A 14,603-nucleotide genomic window follows, 5' to 3' on the forward strand; every position below is an offset into this window, starting at 1 on the left:
GCAGTCTACAACGCCAAAGGAGGCATAGGGGTGTGGTTAGGCTCTTTTTCTTTTTTCATTACGGTTAATGAAGTAAACATTTTTTTTTAATATACAGAAGAAAGAAAGAAAGAAAAACACGCGCCCAGAGTGGGGACCGAACCCACGCCTTTCGATTACATGTCGAATGCCTTACCAATTCGGCTATCGGGGCAACTGTGTCCTCCTTAACTTTCTGGGCTATTTATATTTACTAGAAGTGTATCTGACGCTTGAGGGTGGTGGCCAGCGCCACTCTGACTACACGGGGAGAAGGGGACCTTCTTTTCAACCCCCGGGCCGTGACTCGAGCGTCTACATCTGTCATGAGCGGGTAACTGGCGGGAAGCCCTCTTATGCTACCTAGGCATCAAGGCTGCCAGAACCGAGACCCTCGCTAGGCTTTCGTGACTCGAGCGTCTACAGCCTGTCATGAGCGGGTAACTGGCGGGAAGCCCTCTTATGCTACCTGTAGACGCTCGAGTCACGCCCCGAGGGTTGAAAAAAAGGTCCCCTTCTCCCAGTGTAGTCAGAGTGGCGCTGGCCACCACCCTCAAGTGTCAGATACACTTCTAGTAAATATAAATAGCCCAGAAAGTTAAGGAGGACACAGTCGCCCAGATAGCCGAATTGGTAAGGCATTCGACATGTAATCGAAAGGCGTGGGTTCGGTCCCCACTCTGGGCACGTGTTTTTCTTTCTTTCTTTCTTCTGTATATTAAAAAAAATGTTTACTTCATTAACCGTAATTAAAAAAGAAAAAGAGCCTAACCACACCCCTATGCCTCCTTTGGCGTTGTAGACTGCTGACCAATCTTTCTGGATTTCCTCAACAAGCCCCTCATTTCCTTAGTATATTATTATGCGAAAGCCTAGCGAGGGTCTCGGTTCTGGCAGCCTTGATGCCTAGGTAGCATAAGAGGGCTTCCCGCCAGTTACCCGCTCATGACAGGCTGTAGACGCTCGAGTCACGCCCCGGGGGTTGAAAAGAAGGTTCCCTTCTTCCCGTGTAGTCAGAGTGGCGCTGGCCACCACCCTCAAGCGTCAGATACACTTCTAGTAAATATAAATAGCCCAGAAAGTTAAGGAGGAAACAGTCGCCCAGATAGCCGAATTGGTAAGGCATTCGACATGTAATCAAAAGGCGTGGGTTCGGTCCCCACTCTGGGCGCGTGTTTTTCTTTCTTTCTTTCTTCTATATATTAAAAAAAATGTTTACTTCATTAACCGTAGTGAAAAAAGAAAAAGAGCCTAACCACACCCCTATGCCTCCTTTGGCGTTGTAGACTGCTGACCAATCTTTCTGGATTTCCTCAACGAGCCCCTCATTTCCTTACTATATTATTATGCAAAAGCCTAGCGAGGGTCTCGGTTCTGGCAGCCTTGATGCCTAGGTAGCATAAGAGGGCTTCCCGCCAGTTACCCGCTCATGACAGGCTGTAGACGCTCGAGTCACGCCCCGGGGGTTGAAAAGAAGGTCCCCTTCTCCCCGTGTAGTCAGAGTGGCGCTGGCCACCACCCTCAAGCGTCAGATACACTTCTAGTAAATATAAATAGCCCAGAAAGTTAAGGAGGACACATTCGCCCAGATAGCCGAATTGGTAAGGCATTCGACATGTAATCGAAAGGCGTGGGTTCGGTCCCCACTCTGGGCGCGTGTTTTTCTTTCTTTCTTTCTTCTGTATATTAAAAAAAATGTTTACTTCATTAACCGTAGTGAAAAAAGAAAAAGAGCCTAACCACACCCCTATGCCTCCTTTGGCGTTGGAGACTGCTGACCAATCTTTCTGGATTTCCTCAATGAGCCCCTCATTTCCTTACTATATTATTATGCGAAAGCCTAGCGAGGGTCTCGGTTCTGGCAGCCTTGATGCCTAGGTAGCATAAGAGGGCTTCCCGCCAGTTACCCGCTCATGACAGGCTGTAGACGCTCGAGTCACGCCCCGGGGGTTGAAAAGAAGGTCCCCTTCTCCCCGTGTAGTCAGAGTGGCGCTGGCCACCACCCTCAAGCGTCAGATACACTTCTAGTAAATATAAATAGCCCAGAAAGTTAAGGAGGACACAGTCGCCCAGATAGCCGAATTGGTAAGGCATTCGACATGTAATCGAAAGGCGTGGGTTCGGTCCCCACTCTGGGCGCGTGTTTTTCTTTCTTTCTTTCTTCTGTATATTAAAAAAAATGTTTACTTCATTAACCGTAGTGAAAAAAGAAAAAGAGCCTAACCACACCCCTATGCCTCCTTTGGCGTTGGAGACTGCTGACCAATCTTTCTGGATTTCCTCAATGAGCCCCTCATTTCCTTACTATATTATTATGCGAAAGCCTAGCGAGGGTCTCGGTTCTGGCAGCCTTGATGCCTAGGTAGCATAAGAGGGCTTCCCGCCAGTTACCCGCTCATGACAGGCTGTAGACGCTCGAGTCACGCCCCGGGGGTTGAAAAGAAGGTCCCCTTCTCCCCGTGTAGTCAGAGTGGCGCTGGCCACCACCCTCAAGCGTCAGATACACTTCTAGTAAATATAAATAGCCCAGAAAGTTAAGGAGGACACAGTCGCCCAGATAGCCGAATTGGTAAGGCATTCGACATGTAATCGAAAGGCGTGGGTTCGGTCCCCACTCTGGGCGCGTGTTTTTCTTTCTTTCTTTCTTCTGTATATTAAAAAAAATGTTTACTTCATTAACCGTAGTGAAAAAAGAAAAAGAGCCTAACCACACCCCTATGCCTCCTTTGGCGTTGTAGACTGCTGACCAATCTTTCTGGATTTCCTCAACGAGCCCCTCATTTCCTTACTATAGATCCATACTTATATAGATAGAAATATCTGTATAAATATATTTATATGTATATATATATATGTATGTATAAAAAATATATATATATATATATATATATATATATTTATATATATATATATATATATATATATATATATATATATATATATATATATATATATATATATATATTTATACAAAGAAATGCCGCAGTGTACAACGCCAAAGAAGGCATAGGGGAATGGATAGACTATTTCGTACTGTTAGTGACGTTACATTATTTTTTAAGAAAGAAAGAAAGAAAACCACGCTCCCAGAGTGGAGTAGACTTCCGGCACTTCTTTCTGTATATACATATATATATATATATATATATATATATATAGATATATAAATTTATATATGTAGGTAGAGTCTGACGCACGTCTCATAAAACAAAAACAAAAACGTTTACTAACGTATCGACTGCAGGTCGGGGTAACATTTACAGTACACTGCAGCATGCTTTTCAAAGTGCGTGTAGAGAGTCAGTGGCGCTACAGTGCGCACTCTTTAAAAGAAATCATACGTCATCATTCAGCAAAACCAGAAAAAACGGTAGACATACACATAAGGGGGTACGCACTGCCCTCCCTCTTTTTTGGGAGAAAAGGTGCGCTACATTGCGACCTGCTTAGAAGTAATATTTGACACGTAGTACAACACAAAGAGAAAAGAAAAATGCGAAGGGACATCTACGAAGGAGGTAAATTGGCACCCCTTCTTATGTGAATTAACAGACGAAGGGGAGAGAAATGAATACAGGCGATAGAAAGAGATAAAAAACTGGAAAACGCGCGTGAGCACACCCTGCTTTTCGTCTTAGGAATGCGTCACGCTGTGGTCGGCAAGAAGAAATCGCCCCTTCACCAGCTGTTACAAAGTGGATAAGAAGGGTCGTACGTCGTGCCCGCGGGAGACTGAGGCAGTCTAGAATTCACCGTAACCGGACAGACAGAAGGGGAGCGGAACGAGAGATGCCTGGAGGAGTTGGATTTGCGATTACGTGGGGAAGTTGCGATACTTTTAAAGAAGTAAATTGAAAGTGTCTTTGCGGGTTAACCGCTGTGCACAGACGCCCAATCCCATCCCGGAGGACGCAGTTCAGAAAAATACGCGAAGTACAAGTCACAAACTACGCGGTAATTGTTTCCGGCAAGACTTGATTTCCGGCAAGAACAAACCTGGAAGGATGAAGACGGCGCTGGTATGACTAAAAAGATAATTGGTCCCGCAAGAAACGACTGGAAGAAAGGCGAATAATTACTGTGGCAAACATGTCAGCGTGTCCACGCTTTCGTTCAACCCACAGGATGTGGTTGTGAAGTTAAATATGAGATATGATTCGCGAACTTCTTTCGCGTGGTTGCTGTTGGAATTGAACTCAATTATTGTTACCTTCAAATTGTTAAATGTATGACCAGAGATTCCGACGTGACGGGACAAAGGAAGGTTAGGAAGAAACTTAGCGAGTGCCCTAAGATTGTTAAACCTCAATCTAAACGCGTTTAGCAATCATAGGGCAGAAAATATTCTTTATCTATTATTGCTCAGTGAAATGTTCAGTGAAGGGATGGTTGAAATTAAAACTGAGATCTCAAATCCCAAATTTCTTTCCATTACGTCAAAACACATGTACGTGTATAATGTCAGGCTACCTCGAGATAAATCTTAGGTGAGGGATATATAATAAAGAAGAAGATGAATCAAATATTCATAACTTCGGTTTTCACATTTCTATCGTCAACGATGATGTCGTGCTATTATGGCAACAGGTCTACGACAATGTTACCTATAGTATCTAAAAGTTTAATAAATTGAAGGGGGTGGAAAAACCTCAATCCAACCATTGGATAAATAGAGATGTCATCAAAAACAAGTAAAAACTCAAAGGAATGAAAAAATAATAAAGAATGCAGTTTATGCCTCAAAGAATAAAAGTGAAAGTAATAAAAAAGTGAAGCTGCAAAAGAAAAAAATATTGCAGTCAGAGCTTAAATGAATTGATTAACAACGCTCCGGAGAAATTATGGCGCCATTATGGTATTTCAAAAAAGTAATACATAAATTAAATGGTGACCAAGGAATTTGTACAAGACGCCACCAGTATTGCAGGGCAGTTTAATGATTACTTGTGAAGTATGGCTGCGAAATGACCAAGTTGAACGATTTATACAGCTAGGTCTTTTTTACATGATATTACGAATTCTCGAGAAGGTGTTTTGGAAATGCTTTTGAATTTCGATGTCAGAAATTCCGCATCCCCTAATCAGATCTTGAAAGCTTATTTAGAAGGTATGAGCAACACATATGCAGATTTTAAATGGGAGATCTTCAAGTTATCATTTCTATAAGGAGAGATACCGTCAAACTGGCGTAATGCAAGAGTTGCTCCCATTCATAAAAAGGGCGATTACCTCACAGTGTCAAATTTTCGTCCAACTTCTATTACAAGCGCTTGCAGAAAATTATTGGGACATATTGTAGCAGGCTTCAGTCTGAAGTGTTCGAGAAATACAACCTCTTGGCTGCAATACATCACGCTTTTAAAAAGGGCTTGTTCACTTCAACTCAGCTTGTGTCACTTCTTAAAATTTCGGAAGCGCTCGACTCATCTGGACAAGTCGATATGCTTTTTTGTAATTATATTAAAGTGTTCGATAAGGTTCCCCTCCTCAAAAAATATCTTATTAGGTCGAGTGCATTGGGCTCCCTTTAATTATCATAACATGGACTTAGGCTTACCTCCGACATAGACAGCCCTCCGTAGAAAAATATAAAATGTTCCTCTAGTGTCCATCAAGGAACTTCGGGTGTACCACAAGGAAAAGTATTAAGACCGCGTGTAGTTGAGATATATATATCGATACATATATATATATATAGATATATATATATATTTATATATGTATATATATATATATTTATATATTTATATATATATATATATATATATATATATATATATATATATATATATATATATATATATATATATATATATATATATATATATATATATATATATATATATATATATATAGGAAATTTCTGGTAATGTGTATATTGTCACGTGACAACGCAGAGATAGATTGCCACGAAGAAGGTGTATTTACAAAAGACACCCTCGTCACCGGGACAGAGGCGGGTTGATGGCGGGAACCCAGTCCAGTGGAAGTTCTTACTTCGTGTACCTTTTATTCATTCCGTTGGTCATCGACCAGCGTCCTTCCAGCGGAGCACATACCGAGGGAGACATTGCCCACATGAATATGGCATTATGCTCCGTATAAGTTTCTCTGGCAGCTTGCAAAAGTCTGCGGCGCCTGTTCAACTAAAGCATTTACCGGTACACCACCCACAGGAAGGGCTAATAAGTTGTGGTTTACAGAATGAGGAGTTAGAGAATTTTCGAGCCAGGTCGGAAATGCAGCAATATTTTTTTAATTGCAGGTTATAGCGTCATTTTAAAAAAAATAGCTTTACAAAACGCTCACTCATTTTTGTTAATGGCCCTAACAGAAGTACAAAATGGAAATATTTAGGTGTTACATCTGCTAATAAATTATCTCGGTCAGAGCGTATTTCCCTAACGTGTTTAGCTGCCTTACAGAAGTTGTATTTCTTGAAGAGGAAACCGAAAGGCACCTGCACAAAATAAAGTGTTAGCTTACAACGCTTTCGTGAGATCGAATATGGAATACGTGGTGGTTTTTGGGGACCCGCTTACTAGAAAGGACATTATGAATGTGGAACACGTACGAAGAAAGGCTGTTAAATTTACCTTTGGGAAATATACAAGAGAGCATTCCCCCGCCTTATAATACTTACAAATAAAATCAGTTTGCTAGAACGCAGGCGCAAAATTTGTAATCTCCAGGGTTTACATAGCGTAATAAGTGGGGAATTCGCACTTAAGCTACCGTCTTAAGTAACTTTTTTTAAATAACAATAAACAAGACATAAACATAACCTATCTGCGACGCCGATGTTTTCCAATAGAAATTCTGACATGAATTGCTTTCTTGTGCGTACCATTGACGAAGGCAATTTCCTGCCATTGAGGTTTCAAAATCAAGAAACTTCTCACAAGAATTTGAAATCTACTTGCCTTATGAATGAGCCTAATCTTAACCAGTGCTTGTGAGCACTTCTACTCCATAATAAAACTACCGGCTATTTTGTTCTATTAGTGCTGTGTTTTTGGGACAAGGCGTTTTGCCCCACTGGGAATTCATTTGTGGTGTTCTTATGTAGGGGTTCTTGTGCTGAACCAAGTATCTGGATGTTTTTGTAGCATGTTGCACGCAGCATCCAGTTCATGCGTGTTTTGTATTTCTTTTCTTTCTCTGTATTGGCCTTCCTGCATGCGCCAGCATCTTGGCCGGCGGTACGAATAAATGAATGAATAAAAATTTTTTGCGAATTTTATAGGAGAGAATGGCCTTTTTCACACTTCGGTGACGATGGCATTGCTGAATGTCTTCACACTGTGACAATTAGACGCAAAAATACAAGAATGAACGACGACGAGGAGAAATTGGGTGCCTTCTCTAAGGTAAATATCCTTGATATACCACCTACGCAGTTATTTTTAAGAAAAAACATCCTGTATGACAAATCCGGCGTGCAAAAGTTAGACGAAAATGAGGGTCTCAGTCTTCTACCACTTGGAAAAAATATTCCGTATGGTCTTACGAAATATGAGACATTCAAATAATGGCAGAGTGACGCCATAGTACAGGCACAAACTTATTTTTTGAAAGACGTTTTGAGAGGTCGATATATTCGCCGTGTACAACTTTTCAGAACAAAATCTCAGTACCACCATCTATGGATTAGAGTGGTACGGGCGTGGCTTCGATGATTATGATATATTTAAGCGACGTGGGTGTTCGATGGCCGAGATTTTGTTTTACAAAATGCGTTTCAGGCAAGAGAAAAGATTTCTGATTTGTTCTGGCGAATTTTATGTGTTCCAATTACATCTCGTCGTGCTCTTCCAAGGACCCGCCGAAGCGAAGCTTGTCTATTGCGCGTGCGGCATACATCTTGCTGGCGAGAAACATTCGCGGTGTTTCATAACCTTCTCCGGAAGAAGGAAGCAGCGCTAGCTATTGTGTGGTATTGTAACATGATAGTCTGCGCTGCTTGTGGCGTCGCAACCACGTTTTTCAAATCTCCATGTTGGAGGAGGGGCACCTGTGACTGGTGGAGAGTATGGCGTAATATGGGATGCTCGAGCACCCGTGAACTCCGAGAGACGAGCGGCAGCTGCTGTAGAGCCGAAAGATGGACATGACTGAAAAGGAGGAAGCGTTGGGGTGCGGCACCCGTGCGAAGACATATTTTGGGAAAATCTAGCTTCACTGGATGATTGTTGCTCTTAAATGGTTTGTTCTCAACATTTTCGAAGAATGGCTGGATTGCCAGGTGTCCTCAGATAAAATTGTGAGCAGGGAACAGCCGCTAGCGCTAACAAATAACTGTCGTATGTAGATGCTAGCAAGACACGCAATGGTAATGAAGTCTTTTTTTTTCACACACCAGCAAAATTGTAGCCGTAAATTCTTTGCTCCTTATCATAGAGCACAACAAGAAAAGTGCACTTTGGTGAGAAAAAAATAGTTACCTGAGGGTCATTTTTAGAGTATGTATATTTTTGAAAACTCTAAATAACAAACCACTATGACGTTGGGGTCTTCATGGGTAAGAAGGTTTTAATCAAATAGGCAAACTTTAATTCAGCAAAAAATATTTTATGCGGGAAGTTGACATAATTGTCTATCAAAAAAGCACTCTTGAATAAAAATTGCCAAGAAAGCGTTACATTGCTTTTTTGAGAAAGGCAACAAAATTAAACTATATTATACCGGTTGTTTGTTATTCCTAAATTGTGCGGCCGAGACGCTGTTTCATATTATGCCCGCATCAGTTCATATGCACTGGCTGCTCTTTGCCGAACGGGGGCAACCAGGCTTGTAGACGTTGCTAGGAAGCCTGAACTCGTGTGTGTGTATGCAGTGACCACCTGTGGCGGCGCAAGTTAGCTACACAACGAGAATTTCAGGCCACACATGGCTTCAAAAGGGTTAATATTAAACCCATGGCGATGGGCTTGGGATCGCAGAAGCTCCGGATACACGAGTGACGACAAGAACAAGCTAAGCGGCGGCCACGAATGGGGTTCTAAATGAAGGCGCGGCTAGTGAGAATGTGCCTTTAAAACCGTAGGTGCTCCTCAGATCACCGGTTCCGCTAAAGTTAGCTTTTATTCAGGCTACCATTCTAGCTGCGTTTTGTTAAGTATATATTTTCGCTTCCTGTTAAGCGCAGCCCAAGTCTTTTTTTTAATCTTCAGGTATTGCTCCTAGAAGTATCGCCATTATGGGAGACTACTCAGTCTATGCAATGCCAGTGGCCGGAATACTCACAGTTTAAAACGGTGGTTACAAACACCCCACAGGTATATTTTTCGTCTTGGTATAGAACCTTTTCATACAACGTCATTCCAGTTTCTGTTGAAGAGAAAACAGAGAAAGAGGATATTTAAAACTCCTTAATTCTTTTTCGAAACTTTTTTCGTTTTCCGAAAACGTGGTCCAACCATGTCAACAATTCATCGGTGGAGAGCTGTATTTGCTTCTGGCGAAGTACCGCATTCGAAATTTTAATGAAGTTGCATTCCTAAGGCAAGTGGGAACTGTTTCATTGTGTAAACTTAATATAAAAGTACTTAATGGCTATGAAGAGACAGCTGCTGCTAAACAAGAAATATTATGACCCTGTAACAGGAGCAGAGAATGTGAGAAAAGCAAATTTCGAAGGAAATACATAGAAGCAACCGTTTGTTTTTTGACATAAAATCACATTATTCGTACTGTGTCATGGAAACTCCAGAAGTTGCTTTCATGCCTTCGACGCAACACTTTACTAGAAATACTGGCGCCCGGGGCGTTTTTTGGCGTGTGAAAAATACTTCAGTGCGCCTAATTTCCCTGACATACATTTAATGGGAAAGTGTTCTGGGATGTAGGTGGTGACACTTTTTATTTTTATTTGAATACCCTCAAGTTATTGCATCGAAGAAGGGCGTGGGTAAACACAATACAAGAAATGAGAAACCTGCAGTACAAACAGCAAAATCGAAGTATTTATAGCCTTCACAAACCAAGGTTATACATATTTATCAGGTTTCAGTCTTTCTGCAGTGACGGGATAATTTCAGCTGAGGTATGCATGCTTGATAAGGTTTGGCAATCATTCATGTAGGATCCAAATATTACCAAGATATGAATAGGAGAAATTGATTTCGCTGAAAGTAATGCATCGTTATTCACAATCGATCGACCTAAAAGATAATATTAGACACATCGGGGCGAAACCAATCCGGCTTCCTAATTTTCAAATTATCAGAAAGAAGGTGGTTCCAGTCGCTAGAGGTACGTGGAATTAAGGACCAAAAAGGGCCTTGGTGTTGCAAGAAGGAACGGCAACCTTATTAACATGATCTAAAAGAGAAGATATGTATGGAGTAAGTAAAGCGGGGTAAGCGTGGTGACGTCAGAGATGTTAGGCCCCAGTTAGTTTTCATTCAGCCTACGCTGTCTGCTCGCTGACAGAAAAAAAACGTACGACGTTGAATTTAAAATTTTCAAGCTGATGACTAAACATTTCATTACATGGATCCCCCATCGGTGATGCACAGTCAAGTTGTGAACGCACAAGTGATTTGAAAAGGAGCAGGTTTATGAAAAAAGTGTTGGAATAAAAATTTAGTGTCATTCAGCCAAGCATGCGATTGGTTTTTTTGGGTACGATTTTAGTGTGAAGAATACAAGGTAGGCCGGTAATATTATGAACACCCAAGTATTGATAACAAGTAACCGTTGTAGTTTATTACCATAAAGGAAATATGAGTGCGCGTTAGTAGTAATGCTGGAAACAAATATTGATTACATTTTGTAGTGTTTACAACCATCTGCTACGTATTGCGCCAACGGCATGTGGAATTGATGTAAGATTCGAGTGCGTGCACATCAGTATCGTTATGTATTTCATAAAAAATGACACAACAATCAGCGAATAAATGTATTTATGATGAGATACTTTTAAGCAAATCATTCATATCGATAATGAAAAGCAGCGTCCCAAGGATGGCTTCTTGGGATACAGGGTACAGCTGAGATAAACTGGGGTAGAGATGAATTGGTGTCATTAGCTGTGAAAACTTGCTGGCGATGCACTAACAAACCTTTATTCCAGTTTAGTCAGCTAGTTTTGAGACCAACAATTCTTAGCGTAATTAGGAGTAATGCGTGCGGTACTTTGTCGAATGCATTAGCAAAATTAAAAAATATGCAGTCAGCTTATGAAGGGTTCTCAAGAATTGAACGAAGTTCCTGGGTAAATAAAATTAAGCGGGTTTAGCGGGTTTCGCATGAGACGTACTTCTGGAAACCGTGTTGCACAGGTTCACGAATTAAATTGAATGCCAGAAAACTGGCAATGTGACCGTAAAGGATGTGTTCCAAAATTTTACATGGTATGCTAGTGATAGATATTGGCTTGTAATTAAAGGAGGACTGTTTATGTCCATACACTGGTACCACTTTTTCTATTTCCCAATTGGTAGGGATTGTACTTTGTTCAAATGATTGCTTAAAATTCTATGCTGGGATAATATAGCAGTTTTGTTCAATATTATACAAAATTTGGAATAAATACAATCAGCACCAGAAGAAACTAAATTCTAAGTGAGTCAAATATTTTTTTTATGAGGAGATACCTTTCCGTGACATAAAATCTTTATCCCCCACTTCCCTTTTTATTTGTCATTCTTTGAGAAAATTGGGCTGAATATTTGAAGCTCTTTAGATAGAGACTGAACGCATATATCTTAAGAGCATCTCAAAATCTGGATGACACATACGGGAGGTAGCAATGAAGAATTAATTTAGAACTGTGGCTAGGTGAGCGAATAGTAGTTCCTGTGAACATACGTGTACTGAAGCACGCCAGTGAACATAGGTGTACTGAACGTTTCTCCGAAATATTGATTGAAAATTGGGTGTACGTGGCCACGCCACACGGCCAATAGCCGTAGTGGTACTAAAGGGCTACGAATTAACATTGACCACCTGGTCATCTTTAACGTGCACTGAAATCTCGAACACACGTGAGATTTGGGTGTCTGCGAAATAACCAACATGAACACGGAACGCCCATGTGATTGATTTTTGTTCGTTTCTCCTCCTGGTAACTTCTCCTTTTTACTTACAGTGCATTCAAAAATTTTTTTCCACAGGCACTGCGTAGAGCTGTGGTTAGGCCACCTACGTCTTATCCCGCGTGTGTGGAATCTAGTTCTACCATATTCTTCTATCACTATGAACTTTTTCCGCCAGTGCGATCGCCGGGACAGCGCTTTTTTCTACCAGGGACAACTCAAGCATGGAATATAACCTAATTTCGTCGTACAACGGGTATCAAGTACCGCACCACGTTTTCCTAACAAGAACTGCTCCGTATAGGCCTTCGACATGCTTCTCCATGCTTTGGTCATCCACTCGCTGCCACTTCTGCATCTCACGTGGTGCGTGTCCTACCGTCTAAATACATTTCCATCCAAGCCGCCTGCTCCTTCACCATGGTTGTACGCGGCATGGTTTGTGTGCCCCACCGTACCTGGAATAGGCAAAAGGCATCTTTGCCAGCATTGTTCTTGACATATTTTGTCATGGAACATACCGAAACTTGTTATCCAGACCTCATTCAACTGTACACGGATGAATCCGTGACGGATGAATCGGTGAATGGATTCGGTCGGCCGGACGGTTCATTAAAGAAACGCTCAGCCACCGAACATCCTCCACCGCCATTCAACTAGAAGCTGTCCGACAAGTTTTTCTTTACATAAGCGGAAGTGCTGCTGGGCGGTCGGTAATTCTTTCCAATAACCGGCAAGCTTGCATTTACTAAATGCCGCCTGATGGTCGCAACCAACTTGAGTTTGATATAAATAAAATACTTCTAAGTGCGGTGCGCAAAGGACATGAAATTTTTCTTCAGTGGTTACCAGATCCTGTTGGTATAACGGGCAACAAGGTGCCCGATGCGGCCGCCAGACAGCACCACGACCTCAACTTCATCGCTGGAATCCCGCTTTTTATGAAGCTGCAGCTGCAATCGTCCTGCAGCTGCAATCGACCTAAGATGGCAACTCCAGCGGTGGCTTGGCGGCATCATCTGAGAAGTTTTGCGACTCTTATGCTACAGACCCCAAATGCGATATGCGGCATCCGCGTGGTCTGCAAAAGTGCACTCAAGGTGTGATACACCGCATGCGACTTAACGTTGCATTCCCCCGAAGCGTCTTGTTTACTCTAGGCTAGGTAGAGTCGCCATTCTGTACAGTGCGCGCTACTACCGACAACATCAGGCACATTTTAAGCCACTGCCCGTGATATGCTAGTCAGCAGCCAACAGCATAGAAAGCACTTGCGCAACTCTGACATGAAGGCCCTCTAGAACTCTCACAATTCCTTGAACCCTGGCAAAATCATAAAGATGCAGTACTGGAAACAAACATTCTGCGTACTTTTCTTGCTGAAACCGGGCTAAGAAAGGTTCTGTGAACCCTCTAAACATATTCAATTTATATATGTGTGCTTCTCTCCTCTCTAGCCCCTTTCTTTTTTATTTTTATTTTTCTCTCTAATTTCCACTGTTATCTCACAGTATTCACACCATCTGGAGTAGCTAGCTCTCCCGTTAGTGAGAAGGACCTCTTCAGCCTTCATTACAGGTTTTCTCAATCTCTATATTAGAAATGAAGCCTGAGTGTTTACGGTTGTACACGCGCGTGCAGAGGTCGGTGAACGCACTCATGAGTCCACTCACTCAGACTCATTTGGACTCAAACTCATGCGTGAGTTTGAGTTTGAGTGATGATGAGGCAGGTGTGGCATTGTGAGTTTGAGCTTGAGTGAGTTTGAGCCGTGTGAGCCCGACTGAGTTTGATTCCGATTGCATTTGAGTACGCCTGAGACCTAGTGAATTCAGAGACCATTTTGAGTTCTGAGTACATTTTCAGTTTGAGTCTATTTTGAGTTCTGAGTACATTTTGAATTCGAGTACATTTTGAGTTCTGAGTACATTTTGAGTTTGAGTCCATTTTTAGTTCTGAGTACATTTTGAGTTCTGAGTACATTTTGAGTTCTGATTGCATTTTGAGTTTGAGTCCATTTTGAGTTCGGAGTACAATTTCCGTTTGAGTTCATTTTGTGTTTGAGTACAGTTTGAGTGTGAGTACATTTTGAGTTTGAGTACATATTGAGTATTTAGTACATTTTGAGTTCTGAGTACATATGAATTTTGAGTCCATTTTGAGTTTGAATACATATCAGTAGCCTAGCAGGCAGCTATTGTTGGTTGTTAAGTTTTATGCGTCGCTGTGGGCTCGGAATTCAGGTTACCTGTGGGTACAGCACCATACGTGATCCGCATGATCAGTTGAAACGAAGGGGTTTTTTTTAGTTTCTTGTGGAATTTTTATGCTGTATACCAAGTTTTTGCGGTTGGGCGCGTGAGTGATAATTGACTGGTGAAGCCATAAAAAAGGGTTGTCTTCACTTTTCCTCCTGATGGATCCACTAAGAGGGCGGGGAAGGATGGTGGGAAAGCAAACTGCGGTGCTTGCTTGCTGGTTTTTCGCCTGCTACAGTTGACGGATTCATATAGTAGGGGTCACAAAGGAAGAGGTGAGAGCCAG

General features: G+C 41.8%; 1 long non-coding RNA gene and 1 other non-coding gene across 2 annotated transcripts in view; one reads left to right on the forward strand and one right to left on the reverse strand.

Annotated features, from left to right (window-relative positions):
* LOC144141383 (uncharacterized) overlaps positions 1-14,603 on the reverse strand; it is a 69,755-nt gene that overhangs the window by 14,804 nt on the left and 40,348 nt on the right. Inside the window, exon 4 of the long non-coding RNA XR_013316569.1 lies at positions 9,265-9,348. This is a non-coding gene — a long non-coding RNA (uncharacterized LOC144141383). The remainder of the gene's footprint in view (positions 1-9,264; positions 9,349-14,603) is intronic.
* Positions 634-705, forward strand: Trnat-ugu (transfer RNA threonine (anticodon UGU)). Its single transcript has one exon. It is a non-coding gene; the product is annotated as a tRNA-Thr (tRNA).

This window comes from Haemaphysalis longicornis, unplaced genomic scaffold (assembly GCF_048455015.1).
Source record: "Haemaphysalis longicornis isolate Haplotype H1 unplaced genomic scaffold, Haemaphysalis longicornis Haplotype H1 scaffold_6, whole genome shotgun sequence".
In the NCBI taxonomy this organism is placed as follows: domain Eukaryota; kingdom Metazoa; phylum Arthropoda; class Arachnida; order Ixodida; family Ixodidae; genus Haemaphysalis; species Haemaphysalis longicornis.